This window comes from Macrotis lagotis, chromosome 1 (assembly GCF_037893015.1).
Source record: "Macrotis lagotis isolate mMagLag1 chromosome 1, bilby.v1.9.chrom.fasta, whole genome shotgun sequence".
Taxonomy (NCBI): Eukaryota; Metazoa; Chordata; class Mammalia; order Peramelemorphia; family Peramelidae; genus Macrotis; species Macrotis lagotis.
Window position 1 is genome coordinate 778,843,672 of NC_133658.1, and position 16,226 is coordinate 778,859,897.

The 16,226-nt window shown below is 34.2% G+C and overlaps 1 pseudogene; it reads right to left on the reverse strand.

The window, feature by feature from the left end:
• Positions 1 to 555: 555 nt before the first annotated feature.
• LOC141506965 (ATP synthase peripheral stalk subunit OSCP, mitochondrial pseudogene) overlaps positions 556 to 16,226 on the reverse strand; it is a 78,046-nt pseudogene continuing 62,375 nt past the window's right edge.

Genomic DNA, 16,226 nt, shown 5'->3' on the forward strand with positions numbered 1-16,226 from the left:
ACAGTATGAAAGTGAAAATAAGAAGTGTGTATGGAAGAGAACAAACAAAGAGACCTTTATTATATAAAATGGCAAAGGACTAATAACAATAAAGTAATCTGGCATACTTCAATTCAGCAATTCAATCTAAGAGCAAGTCTGATGTATCCGTCTTTTGAGAATAATGCAATGCTAGGTCACAACTAGAAACATCTAATTGGGGTAGTCTTGACCAAAGGTAATCTTTTTTTGTTTGTTTGTTTTTATTTTTTCAAGGTAATGGGTTAAATGACTTGCTTAAGGTCCCACAGCTAAGTAAGTATTTACTAACTGAGGTCAGATTTAAACTCAGGTCCTCCTGACTCCTGGGTTGTGTTCTATCTACTTCCTTACCTGGCTGCCCCATTCAAAGGATAATCTTAAAGATGATTTAAGATTGAGAGGAAAAGGGACAGAAAGAGAATTTTGTTGAGGAACTCTTCTAGTTGTTTTTGCTGTTGTATAAATTTTCCAAATACTTTACTGTTTCCACAATTTTTGGATGTTTCATTGATAAACTATGGGAAAATGTTGCTTTTAAACAGCTTCTTTCACAATTCCACTTAGTTTCTGGATTTCGAATCTTGTAGACATATCAACATATTTCCTTCCTATATGAACAATTATTCCTTACATGACTGAAGAGTCCATCTTAACCTCCATTTTCAGAACTTGACCTTTACTTAGGAAGTTGTTCAGGACTGTTTTTAATTTTGAAAAACTTGCAATATCAAAGTAGATGTAGTAGTAACTGAGCATTGTACACATTCATGATACACATTCATCATGGTAGAAAATACTGAAATGACTCCTGGGGGAGTATTTAAGTGAGCATTTTCAGCAAGCAATTTCATGAGGTTAATTGTGATGGGAGAAAACTTTTCCTTTGCTATGATGTCACTTAGGGTTTTGATCCTAACAGAATGTTTTATATGAGGAGTCATAATAGAGTCAACCATTTTTGGATCCTTCAAAAAAGGTTGTTACTCGGATTAACTCCTTTCCTACCATGTGCAGCTTATCCTGCTTAGATGCAGCAGGAAAAAAGGTCAGTAGCATATAAATCTTCTAGACCATACACTGGAGTTAGAGGCCTGAAAAGGTCTGTCCACTGATTATGAAACAGTTTATCTGATGGATTATCCTGGATACATCTCCTGTGGTCATGTAGGTCAGTAGGAGCCTCCTAGGTGTTTTAATAGACAATAGAAGGAAAAATAATTTCAACTTCTTTATGAACTAATTTTATTCTATTTGACTTTTAACTAGGAGATGAAGGGTAGAAAAATGAGAGAAAAGTTTGAGACTCAGTAGTCCTTTTTCTTCTAATCATGGACTTAATCAAAAGTTTCTTAATAGAAAAGCAGCAAAGTTATTGTACACCTTCAGGGAAGTTTCTCAGCTGATAGAATCAAGTTCCCTCGTTATTACACTATGAACATTTATTACACATTTATCTTGTAAAAAGCATTTTGCTAGATGATTTTCAGTACAAAGTCGAAAGTTACCTTTAAGCAACTGACTTCCTACTAAAAAATATTGCATCTACAAAAGAACTTGAGAAGGGAAAGAAATCTGGGTAACAAAGTAAAGGTCAATTAAAGTGTTATCAGTACTCATCATTATCACTTCTATCAAATCTATGAATGTCAATTCCATTCTAATATGAATAAACTTTTAGTGACTATATATAAACATATTCATGTATATTATATAATAACTAATTAATAATAATGAACAGTGATCAGAAGTTAGCATAATCCTGATCATATTTGATAGAATAGCAATATTGCTAGTTTACAAATTAAAGTCTCCTTGGAGAACAGTGAGGGGAGAAGAGGCTAATGTCTATTATGCTTCCCTTTAATATGTCATGTGGAGTTTGAGCTCCCACAAATAGAAAAGGGTTCACCATATGTAGTTTTATATATATATACATATACACAAAACTACATAAATAAGTTTGTATATATACATGTGCATGTGTTTGTGTATGTGACTGTGTGTGTATTTGTGTGTAATCTCACAAGGATAGGGGAAGAAGGGGATATGCATGTCTCTATAGGTGTATGTATTCAGCTATATATATATATATATACATAAAAATATACATATCCATGTATATGTATATTGTATATATGTGTGTGACAAATGATGTTAGTTCTACCAAGAAACAGCAGTTATGTAGTATCAGTTTCCAGGGAAATCTTAAAAATTTCAGCCCCTTCAGCAGCTGCAATAGGACCAGTTCCTCAGTAAGCTTGAAGGAAGTTTCTCAGCTGATCAAATCAAGTTCCCTTGTTATTGCACATCAATTATTATTAAACATTTGTCTTATAAATAATATTTTTGCTAGCTGATACTAGTAAGTCGAATGTTGCCTTTAAGCAATTAACATACTGGAAGGACACTGAACTTACCAAAGAATTTGAGAAGGGAAAAAAACACTAAATAATGAAGAAAAGATCAACCAATGGGTTATCAGTTCTCACGATTGTCATTTCCACCAAATCTATTAGCATTGATTCTACCATTCTACTATGAATAAATTTTTATTTATTAGATAAAAATATATATACACATCCATATGTAATAACTAACTAATAATAATGAACAGGGATCAAAAGATAGCATAAACTTCATTACATTTTCTAGAATAATAATATCTAAAGAATCAAAAATTAATTCTGTTCTAGTACCTCTTCACTTCAAGAATAGCAGAGTATATTGCAAAACTAACTTCCAGATTACCGCTTTTTTTTTATTTTTGCAAGACAATGGCATTAAGTGACTTGTGCAAGATCACACAAGCTAGGTAATAATTAAATATCTGAGGCTGTATGTGAACTCAAGTCCCGCTGATTCCAGAGTCAGTGCTCTAATCACTGCACCACTGTGCTGCCCCCCATACTTCCCCTTTTTACAGGAATTAAAATCTCCTTAGAGAAGGCTGAGGGGAGAAGAGGTTAGGATGTGTATAACTCATATATAATAAAAATTCATATGTTTGCTATATATATGTGTGTGTGTGTGTGTGTGTGTGTGTGTGTGTGTGTATAAATGTCTATATATACATGTGCATTTATGTGTATTGTGTACTCATGTATGTGTATGATCTCAGATGGTTGGTGGTATACAAAAGGAAGAAGTGGTCCAGGATATATGTGTGTGTTTCTCTGTGTCTATGTATTTCAATGTCTGTATACATATACATACACACAATTATATCTTTTAGATGTGGATGTGTATATGTTTTTATATATGTGTATCTGAATGTATATGTATATATACATATATGCATCTGTGTATATCTCTATTCATGTATGTATATATATACATATATATATATATATATATATATATACATATATGTTTGACAAAGGATTTTAGCTCTATTAAGAAGCAACAGTTATATTGTAGCCACTGGTTACTTGAGTTCAGGACTCTGGAAAGAAGGGTGGAAATAAAACAAAAATGTATTGAAAGAAGTTACAATACATAGGGAGAGAGAGAGAGAGAGAGAGAGAGAGAGAGAGAGAGAGAGAGAGGGAGGGAGATAAAAATAGCCAAGCAAAGTTGGCTGGGCCAATAGGTCAGAGAAAACTACAACCCTGACAAGTCCAACCCAGGTTTTTATGAGGGCAAAAGCTGAACTCTATTCTCCTATACTGGACCTGGAATTAGGTAGAGGGTAAAGCCTTAGGAAATCAGGATACAAATTTCACATTAAACAATGACTCAATGGTAATGGGGATCTCTACTTAATTTGAACAGCCTTTAAGATTATGAATTGTTTCTGTTACAATCACACTTCTCTACTTCTAGTCAATTTACATCTCAAGAGTTGGTGATAGTCAATTTACCTCTCCACCCAGTTTCTACATTCACAGTTCTCTTCATCTTTCTCCTGCATTTTTATAGTATCAACTTCCAAGGAAATCTCATAAGCTTTAGTATGTTGGATAGTTACAGTAGGATCAGTTCCCCAAAAAACTTTTGTTTCTTTTCAAAATGATGACATTATGTATCTTAGGTAGGAATAATAATCAAAAGAAAGAATCATGAAAATCTTTCTATTTTTGTCTATCTCTCCCTTGCCCTGCCTTTCTAACTTGCACTAGGAAAATGGAGATAGGGGTAAAGGAGTGACATAGATGATCATTTATTTCTTGTCCTATAAATGTTTGTTTTTGAAGTTAGACCACTGAGAATCTCATCTATGCTAGAATATGGCATTTTCATTTTATCTTGTAAGAATATGAAGTCATTAACAACTTTTGAGCAGAATGATGTGTTCAGAGTGGTACATTAGGAAGATTACTTTGGCAGCCATATGAAAAATGGATTGAAAATGAGAAGGAATTGATACTTCTACTACTAGCCAAGGGTATGACCTCAGAAACAATCTTAGGCAGGAATCCATGAATTGTCTGACATCATCTCTTATTTGTGTTAGTTTTCTGTTAGGTGACAGAGTATACTGTTCACCTTCAGCTCCTAAATGATCAGACTTCTACAGAATAATTCCACTTTTCTATAAACAAACAACAAAAATGTCACCTGTTTTTTCTTGATCAATGCATGCTAAGGATAATGACCTCATAATCTAGAGCAACAGACTTGGCTATTGAATCATAGGTACAGAACTCATTAGAAAAAAAATCATTCCAATTAAAAGTTCCTTAATTCTAGTTGACTTAGAAACATTTCTACATCTTCAAAAATTCTCCATCAAGACTGAAGATTCACTGGGTTCTGAACTTGCATATTGCCATTAAAAAACTTGCTTTAAAATAAAATAAAGTTTTATACAACTCTTTTCGGATTGGAGAGGAAACTCCTTTGTGAAGTGGTTCTAGCATTTGGCTATGGTCCCAGAGTAGCCTTTGAAATCCTTTCCAAATCTCATGCTTCCAACTTGGACATTCTATTAGCAGGTGTGACAGCTTTGAACTTCTAAGGAAATCTACCTTGTGCCTCCTTATTCCTCTTATACCATCTTCTCCTCATACTACCAGTACTTTTCATAGTAAAAGAACATCTTTGATATTTTGTAGTTTACAAACCCTTTCATAGATACTAGAGACTCACAAAAGACCAGCCTCATTATGCCCTTAAAGGAGATACTTTTGTGATGAGAGAAGCATCCTGAAAGAAAATGGGTTTTAGGATCAACAAATCTTATATCTCTGATGTTGTAAGGAAAAGCATGGGTCCTCAGAACAATAGGCACTGCAACAATTGGCTGCTGTTTCCTTCACTAGACAATGGTGACAATCAATGCAACATTTACCTTATATAACCTTTGAAAGGGGCCAGCTAGGTGATGTAGTAGATAAAGCACTGGTCCTGGAGTCAGGAGTACCTGGGTTCAAATCTGGTCTCAGACACTTAATAATTACCTAGCTGTGTGGCCTTGGGCAAGCCACTTAACCCTGTTTGCCTTGCAAAAACCTAAAAAAAAAAAAAAAACTTTAAAAGGTCTCTTGTGCAAACACTGATATATTCATGCATTCTATTCACCTTAGAAATGAAGAAAATGAGATTCACACCATTTAGATGATATATCCCTGACGATATGCTTGGTATACAATACTATTAACTCACATTTTTACAAGATTCTGAGGTTTCCGAAGTATTTTTTCTTATGGTTTCTTGATTGATACTTGAATCAAACCACTGAAAAGGGTGCTATTAACATGTCAATTTGGGGGTGAGGATGAGAGATCTAGAGACAGAAGGAACCCAAGAGACTGTAGTAAAATTCTTTACTTTTAAAAATGAAGAAGTTGAAGCCCAAGGAGGTCTTGCTCAAGGGACTGCTGAAATCACCCAGATAGATGATAAGCAGAAATAGGATTGCTCTTTCCACTTAGTGTATGCTTTGCAGTAAAGGTTTCTAAATGTTTCTTGGTTGATAGGTTGAACAAAGTCAGAATTTGAATCTAGATATTCTAAATAATACTATCTGTTCTCTGTTCCATGTTGACTTTTGAAATGAAACGGTGCACCAACTACTTTGAGTCCTTTGATCAGCAAAGAATTTGTTCTCAGCTACAGTGAAAGGAAGAAAGACAGGAGCCTCTTTTCGTAGGAACAAAAGACCAAAAGACCACTTTATTGCTTTATTGAGTATCCTTAACATATATATATATATATATATATATATATATATATATATATATATATATATATATATATATATCTTACCAATGCCCTTCCACAGCACAAACATATCTCCTGAGATAATTAGTGGGAGCCAACCATACAAACAGATCATAAAGTTGTTTGCCAAAATTCTTGTCATACTTCCTTATCTTTACAGTTTTACTATAATCTGATTATCTCAGGATGAGCCCCTTCCTGGACAAAAACAAAAGTAGGAGAATGAAGACATCCGGAGATACCAAGCCAGCAGTATTGGAAAATAACAGATGGGCTGCTCGGGGACCTATCCCGAGCCTTTGCCTGGATACATACCTTTCCCCTGTCTTCGGACGCACGGACCCTCCTTTGGGGAAGGAGGGCAATAACTGGACAGAACACCAGGTTGCAGTCTAACAAGCAGGTCTTTATTGCTTACATAGCAGGGAAAAAAGCCTCTCCTCTTCCCCAGTCCCCTCCCTTATCTAGTCTTCTGTTCCTCCCCGGAGCTCCTCCTCTGTTCCTCCCTCATGGGCGGAGCCACTCCGGTTACTGGGGCGTTCCCAGCACCCATGTGGGCGGGTTCACACCCCCAGGCGTCTCCTAACCCATAGGTGGCCAAGGTCCAGAGCTGGGTCCAGAGCAATGGGCAAGAGGGTCTTGGAGACCTTTGTCTTTGTTATCTTACAGCTGTGGTCCTCAAGGATCACTAACAGACTTTGAATTCAAGCATGCACCTGAAAACCAGATTTTTTGAGTTCAAATATATTGTGCTATGTATTATGCTCCATTGTCATTCTTTTTTTAAAAAATTATTTATTTATTTTCATTGATATGTACATGCATGTTTCCAAGTTACAAAATTTCCCTCCACCCTCCCCTCCCACCCCCCTCCCCTCATCAGGGAACAGTCAGGTTATTTTGTTAACTATGTTTACAAATTAGTAATTTTTGGCATGAGGAATTAGGATTTAGGGAAAGAGAGACATAACAGATAATTTTTTTAAGTGTTCATCAGATTCAGGAGGGTTTTTCCTCCCTGTATATTTTATTTTGTTTTCCTTCCTCTGGGTGGGGATAATATAGTCCATGTTATAAATGGCTGGAGAATACTTAGTCCAGAGTGATTAAAATGCTTTTTATTAAGATATCTAAACAAAATGGCACATATCTCTCATGTGGGGAGAGAGGGGTGGGGAAATCCCAACATACAACTCTTTTGTGTACTTTGAAAGACTTTGTTCCTGCCCCATTCATGCCAGTCATAGAAGAATAGATAGATCTCTTTAAGCATGTGCAAAGGAGAAGGTCCAGACTAGGTTACTCTTGACCAGTTAAGAACTAGTTTCTTCTAATCTAGTTTGTCAGTTTGGGAATGGGATTAGGAGCACTCTCCCAGTTTTGTGATTGACTGAGGCCATTCCCCCTTTGTAATGGATTTCAAAGGGGGCCCCCCTCCACACCCTGTGAAGACCAACAATGCCCTTCATTCCTCACAGTCTATAACCAGCTTCATTGTCATTCAATGAAAATAGTCTTCCTATGTAGTAAAATCATCTAATTTTTCACTAAATCAAAGAACTATTTCAGTGGAAGCCTGACATGAGCAGGAGTTTGCTCTTTCTAGTTTAGATATCCCTGAGTGGAATATTCCCAATAAAACCATTTCAGGGTTAATATTTCTAGTGAAGTCCTCTCAGGGTTAAGAAATATTAAAGAAAGAACAAGCTATATTCTTAAACTATTTCCAGAGGAAAGACACTTGTATTCAAAACAGGTGGCTCACTGTCCTACCTTTTGATAAGACTACTTTTACTGAGTACTTGAAGGATAGTAGACGTTTTCCTATGAGAAAAACCTTGCATTCCAAAGAAGCTCATAAACCTCTTGTTTGATAATAAGACTATTTTTACTGAGTAGGAGGATAGTAGAAGTCCTTGCATGCTGAGACATTATTTCATTTAGATAGACATAGAAGTGCGTTAAAAAGTCTTTTTGATGTTTGCCCCATCTGGATGGTTAGGTAACATTTTATGAAAACCTTTCAGTCTTTCCTTGTTGCTAGAGTAGATTTTCAAGAGTAAAAAAGTAACTCTGAAGACTAACCAATGAGTGTTAGGCCATATAATCTTGCTTGACTGTCAGTTCAGGGCAGCTCCTTGGTCTTCACTACCTTTATGAGACTTGGATTATGCCCCTCTCTCGAGAAAAGCCAAAATATTTTTTTTTCTTTTTGCTCAAAGGTGTCTCTCAATATTTTTTAAGTGGCCTTTTTTTAGCCCACACAGTTTGGTGTATTGGTCAGGAAATCATCCCTCTTTAAGACTCTCTTGGACATAGATACGAAGGCACACATCTTGAGGGGTGGGAAAAAACCTAGAGGAGAGACTTATTTTTATTTATTGACCAAAGGCTCTGGAGTTGGCACTCTCAAGAGAGAGGGAGAAATGCCCCCTCCCCCTCACAGAAGCTGAACCAAGAGGCTATTAGAGTCAAGATTAAGTTTATATACACAAACCCAGAAGAACATCTCTGAAAGACCAGTATGCTCCAGGGTGAGCCCCCCTTTCCTTTTAAGTCCAAAACAGCCAGGGTCTGTGAGATACAAAGAGGAGACGTATTCTGTCACATCTGCAGACAAGGCAGGAGGAACTTTGGCACAGGTCAAATTCACGTTATGGAGGCAAGAATCTGAAAGGGATGGGGAGGGCAAGTTTAAAACTAAGTGGCAAGAAGACATCATTCCCAGGGGTGCCAGTTGATAGTACTTTAGGGACTAGACTTAGAAGTTGAAATTAGATCCCAAAGTACCAAGGAAAGGATAAAAAGAGCATGATTAAATATTGTTGTCTAACTTGGACTGGGGCCCATCTCCAAGGAAACAATTTCTGGCCAAAGTTCAGTTCCTTTGATGATTTGATGTGTCAAAAAAAATGAATATATGTATATATAAATTCAAAAACTCTTCACAATGAGAAAGAAGTGATCTATACAGCCCTATGGTTGCCCAAGATGGTTCAATTTGTTGTGAAGGACAAAGGTGAGAAGGAGGAGAAGTCTAAGCAATAGGAACCTTTGCTGTTGCCACCCCCTCCTTACATTCCTCCACTGTTATCCCCCCAAGTTGAGAGTCTGCAAACCCCTCCCTCAGCACCTCCTGAACAGTCAGTAGGGGGAGCAGATGGAAGAGCTTTGATTGATTTAGGGGAATCCATCACAATTTCCTTATATTCATTCCTTAGGGGAGAATTGGAACAGCTCCTGAATATCAGATTTTTTTTCTCTCTTTCAATGGCACAGGAGTTAATTGCAAACTGTAGGCATCTTCTTTAACTCTTCTCTGCTGATCTGTGCTGCCAGATGCTGGTTTTCCCTCCCTCCTCCCACCTTCTCTTCTGCAGCTGGCCTGCTTATCTTTCTACCTTGATGTTGGCAGAGAGAGAGAGAGAGAGAGGAGAGAGAGAAGTGTTTATTAAGACTTGGTAAAATAAGTGTTAAAAAGAACCTTATTTGAAGTTCAAGAAACAGGAAAGAAACAGTGAAAGTTACCAAATATGTAGAATAAAGAAATCATAGAAAGAAATGCTATTTTAACATGAGAAAGTTTTGAGGAAGCAAATTCCAGAAAGACTAGAGTCACATTCATTTGTGAGTATATAATGAGGTTACAAAGAAACATCAGAATAAGAGAAACTAGATAGCCAATGTTTTACAAGAATGACCTGGTAATATTATAGCTTCAGGAAGTTATTAGTATAGATTCTGGTAATGTTAGTTTTTACAGAGAATAATGGAACAAGTGGGGATCTAAGAACTGAAGAGCCCCCAGGAAAGATTTTGGACCTGCTTCCTTATGAGGGAAGTTTTTTTTTTTTTTTTATCTGGATAAAAGCAGGGGATATTCTAACTGGGCTGCAGATTTGAGTGGTTATTTGCCTTCCTAAAAAAGTATACAGTTTTAAATATTAAAACTTTTGAATGTAAAATGTATTGTGAAAAACAGAATCATGTATGTGTTTTATATAGCAATGGGAACCTTTATATAAGCTGTCTAAGCTATGTGACTCTAGTTCAGAATGTGTTAAAATCAAAAAGAGTTAAAGGAAAAAATAGTGGAACAGTATATTAAGGGAAAATGTTGTATAGTATGAGTAATATAAGCTTTGAGAGACTTGGGAAGAGAATAAGAGAAGAATGTATAGAGAGCTATAGGTTTTATTGGATATATATTTAAATAAGGTTGGGATAATCTGAAAATTACATTTGACTGTTACTTTTGCAGTATCTGGCAGTGAATTGATTAGAAAATTGTAAACCCAATAAGATGAAAAGTTTGATATGAAAGCAATTGCTAGGTAAATGTTAATTTTTTATGTTATTATTGAGTCTATAATATGCTAAATTGTCTGTTCAAAGTAATATGAAAATACATATAACTGAATTAAGGGATTTGTAAAAAAGATTGGGCATTTTGGTTATAATGCATTATGATTCCTCCAGAATCATAGGAGGGAAAAGAATGAATGGAAATGCTCTGATAGGGACAGAATTTTCTTGGTGGAGACTTGGAGTCTGGCAAAAAATTGTCAGTGCAGACGTGTGAGTTATGTGCTCTTAAGCAAGCTTTAGAATTACTAAACAAGGGGGAGGTAATATTTACATCAATTTCACATATGCTTGCGGTATAGTTCTTATATTTGGAAAAAATCTGGTGTGGGCGAGGAATGATAAAAAATAAAGATGAATTGGTACATACTACTTTGACTTCTCAAAAAGTGGGGAATCTCCAATTCCAAGAACATTTCTAATATTGAGAAATGTTGATCATTGAGGATAGAAAGTGTTTAGTAAGTTAGAGCATTGAGAAATTGGAATTGCACTGATAAAAATAAAAAGAATTTTCAAACATTTTAGGTTTTGAAAAGAAAATAATTTAAGGTTATTTTTGAATAAAATTTTTGGAATTTAAGAGAAGTATAAAGAAAATCTTGTAACCATGAAAATGGATTTTTAGTAGCATGTAGTCTTAAGAATTTTTCTGTGTTGAAAAATTCTAGGGAGTAATGGAAATATACATGGAATTGAAATGAGTTATGAATAATTAGTAATATCTGAGAGCAGCTTCAAACTACGAATTCTTCGGAGAATTTAAAGTTGTGCTGTAATCTTAAACAAAGAACGAGTTGAAGTTTCATGCATCACATTTGTAAACATTTTTTTATGAGAAAACTAAAGAATACTATGCCAACAAGTTATGTGAGTCTAGTTCTTTTTGGTCCAGAGAATTTGTGAAAATCTTTGTTTTTTTAATCTCCTATTTATGAAAGGGAATATTTATATGTAACATCAATGTAGCTAACTTAATATATGTTATTTAGTAAGAAGGAATTATATGTGTAAATGTAACACTGGCATAGGTAAAAGGTGTACATATATATGCATATATATATAAGACTAAACTCATAAAGAATATTATTTCCTTTGTTTTGAAAATAGAAATGCATTTGGAATAAGAGGCAAATAGAGATTTGTGTGGAAAGACACTTAATAATAAGGCTAACTTTAAGAGAAATTGCTCTTTTGTTTTGCTTTAAGAGAATGAAATGTTAACATGGAAATCATATATTTCAAGGAGGTTAAGAATTTAATGTTTAAATTTTAAAGAAGTAAAATGGCACATTTCTTCCCCCATGTTAAATTCAGGCTCAGAAGGATAGTTTATGAGATTGGGAAGTATATCTTAAATGCAAGATACCCTTTTGAATAATGTTGAATAAATATGAGGGGCTTTGGAAAATAATTAGGAAATTTAAAATAATGTAACCCTAATTACATGACATGTTAATTAGTAAGATGTTAAAAAGTGTTATCAGTCATGTGATCTACTTTTTGAAATATAAGCTGTTTTACTATAATTACATCAAAAGCTGGAATTAATGATTGATTTCTTTGTCGGGATAATGAGGGAAATTATCAAAGGTCATGACCCTCTGAGTTCCCTGAAATTTTTAAATAATGTGTTTAACCTTGCTCTAGATCTGTAGGTCCAGGTATAAATGTAATAATGGGAAGATTGTTTTGTGAAATCTAGTACTTAATGTGTTAACACTTATTACTGTTTTATTAAATTTGTAATTAATAGCTCATATTGAAAAATTTAGAGACCCTTAATATATTCTAATGGATTGAAATAATTCTGAAAAGTCATAATTTGTATTTCAAATGTGGCTAATAATTAAACAGTTTTATTGTAAAGAATTGTTTGCATAAGAACTTCCAAATTTTATATATATGTGTGTGTGTGTGTGTGTGTGTGTGTGTGTGTGTGTGTGTGTGTGTGTGAATTAGAATTTTGTGGTTAAATTTATGTATATCTATCTAGATAGATAAACATATATCTCAAAGTTGCGGGTATTTGCTTTGAAGTAAAAGTACCTGAGTAGCATGGGAAAGACAATAATGATAATAATTTGTGATTTTTTTTTCCTGTGTCAATCACTGGCTAGTTGTTACATGAGAATTCTGAGAATATGCTCTTAGACAAAGGAGGTATTTATTTATTGTGTGATACAGCAAGCTGAAAGGAAGGGCTTCTAGACAAGAGACTTCTAACATACCATTTTATCCAGATATAAAGCAGATGTTATTTCAAACAAATGGATGTGGGTCCACAGATCAGAAGTTAGTGTCACCAGAAGGGTAGACCATCCAGTTAAATTATGGAACATAGGTGTGAAGAATATTTTTGTATGTGAATATACATATTCCCCCATGCAGATGCTAGGGGAAATTGACTGCTCTTTGAAAGTTTAGAGAGTACCCTATTTAATGTATTCTGATAACAGGGACACCCAGAGTAGCTATATGTGATATATGTGTAGGAAAGGGAGCTGATTGATTGTGACCCCACCCATCCAAATTAGAATCAACATTCAGTCCTTGTGAAGTGTATTCTCTTGGAGATTTAATTAGATGGAATTATTATTTTAGATCAAAAGACGTTTAAATGGCTTTTGTTTTGTGACTGATATCAGGCTTTATAAGCAATGGAAGTGCTGTTGAGTCAATGCTCTCTTGAAATCTGGAAGCCCAAAGGAGGTTTGGAGACTACATAGGTGACAGGTGTAGTGTGCTATAAGTTGAAGGGGTAACTTTTTAATACAGTCTGAGGTTGGACCCTTTTGACTTGACTTACCAAAAAGTGACGTTTGAATAATGTCTTACTGGATAAATCTAAAATTTGGCTTAAGAAATTTGATTATCCAAAGGACCTCAGCCTGGAAACCAACACTCAAAATGATATGAATAAAGGAATTTTCTTTTGATGTCCTGGATCTTTATAATAAATCACTAAAAGTCAAACTGATATAGAAATTTTATATCAATTGGAATTTAATAGCTAGATAACCCAGCATGTGGTTTTAACCTCTGCTATAACCTATATTAGGTTTTGAAAAGAATTAATTAATTGTTTTATTTTATTTTATGCCAGGAAAAAGGATATTTAGGTAAAAAAAAGAAGAAAAAAATGTTTACTTAATCTCAAGATATACTTCTGTGCAGTAGGAATTTCAAGTTCTACTTTAGAAAGGGAATGTAAGTCAGTTGAGTATATCAGGGAAAGATTCATTTATAGTTAGAAACATTTTGGGAAGGAAGGAAATTATTTTAGTTAAGGATGCTTGAGATTATTTTAATAAAGAACAAGAGTTTAAAACTGTTTGTATGTTACGTGCTTGAAACTGTAGTAAGATAAACAACTAATGTAAATGTTATAAGCTCAAGTTAACTTGATAATTTTCAACATATTCATTTGGGAGGTGAGATGTTTTATTTTTGTTAAAGTGAAGTATGTTTATCAATGATAGTGAGTAAGGCAAAATAAAATGTGAATTGCAATAACTCTAGAATTTTATGATCTAATGATGAAAACGTGAGTCTAAGTAGATAAGATGTTGTGTTAAGAAGCTGCTTTACCAGAAGAGAAGATCTCAACCAGTCATCCAAATTGGAGATTGGAATGGACTCTGCAGATTCATAAAGATATTGAAGAATATCTTCGAGAGAAAAAAGTTCATCTTCTTCTATTGCATCTATGTGTGTGTGTGTGTTGTTTGTTCAGGGGTTCCAAAAACAAGATGAGTCCCAAGTGGACAAGAAGAGAGAACAGAACCTGAAGGGGTATCAAGGATCATATGAGAGGACTTCGAATGTTGAAAACTAAGAGGAATTGAGTGGAATATTCCCAATAAAACCATTTCAGGGGTAATATTCCTAGTGAAATCCTCTCAGGGTTAAGAACTATTAAAGAACAAACTATTATTCTTAAATTATTTCTAGAAAAAAATTCCTTTGTATTCCAAAGAGGAGACTCATTCTCCTAACTTTTGATAAGCCTACTTTTACTGAGGACAAGAAAGATAGTAGACTTTTTCTATTAGAAAAATTTTGCATTGCAAAGAAGCTCATAAACCTCTTGTTAGATGATAAGACTATTTTTACAGACTAGGAGGATAGTTAGAAGACCTTACATACTCAGATATTATTTCATTTAGATAGACATAGGTCATTAAAATTCTTTTTGATGTTCTTACCATCTGGATGGTGAGGTAACATTTCATGAAAACCTTTCATTCTTTTCTTGTTGCTGGGGTTTTCATGAGTAGAATGTAAGTCTGAAGACTAACCAATGAATCAAAAGAAAGAGAGGATAGGGAGGAGGAAGGGATCGTGTTAGGCCATATAATCATGCTTGACTCTCAATTTGGGGCAGCTCCTTGATCTTTACTAGTTTTGTGAGACTTGGAGTATGACCTCTCAAGAAAAAGTCAAAGTAAAGTTTTTTTTTTCTCTTTGCTCAGAGGAGTCTCTCAATATTTTTAAGTGAATTTTTTATCCCACACATCCTCAAAAGAATGTACTATTAACTTTTCAGTATGAACATTTATACTTCAGAAATTGGAAACTGTTAATATCAGGACATGATTTTTTGTTTTGTTAAAGTTGCTTAAGAAAGTGATGGAGAAAATGTTAATAATGCATATTAAAATTTAAATCTTTCTAGGTATGTACATAGATGGTGTAAATATTTACTAGCATATTGCTGCCTTTTGTAGTACTTTTAAAAAGCCATTTTGTAATACTTAATGTGAGCAGTTCTGTGAAACTGTTTCCTTAGAATAAAAGAAAGTGCTGAAATGATAATAGAATGATCCCCCCTATTGTATTTTATCTATACATGTCATGGACTAATTTTTTTGAAGTTTTTCTCTCTGTCTTTTTCTCTCTATCTTTCTCATTTGTCTTTTCATCTTTATAGTTTGAAAAGTTTTTGGCAAATTGTAGCTTAATAAATCATTTGATTATGAATATAAATAAGCATATTTTTTTCCAGGATCAGATTGATTTACAAGTATTCTACCAAACCTTTAAAGAATACTTAATTGCAATACTATTTCTTTTGGAAAAAAATAGATGAGGAAGGAATTATGGTTCTGATAACTTAATCAGAAAGAGTCAAAACAGGGAAAGAAAATTATAGTCCAAATTTGCTGATGAATACTGATGCAAAAATTTTGAATAAAATACTAGTAACGAGATTACCCAGTACACCACAAGGATCATACATTATAATCAGATGGGACTTATACCAGGAATTCAGGTCTGGTTCAGTATTAGGAAAGCTATCAGCATAATTGATCATATTAATAACAAAACCAAAAAAATCACTTAATTATTTTAATAGATGCAGAAAAAATACCTTTAGATGTAGCAGCTTTTATGAAGATTGTTTAGCATTGGCTTAGAAATAGAGTAATACATCAGTAAAATAGGTTAGGTAAACTAGACAAAGTAGTAAATGACTAAAGTAAACTTCTGTTTGATAAAGTCAAAAAGTACAGCTTCAGGGAGAAGAACCCACAATTTGAGAAAAATGCAAAGGAAATTGGAAAAAATCCATGAATGAAACTAGGCATAGACCAACATCTAACATACTATAGCCAGATAAGTTCAAAATGATTGAGACATGCAGGGTACCATAAACAAATGAGGACACCAAAAAT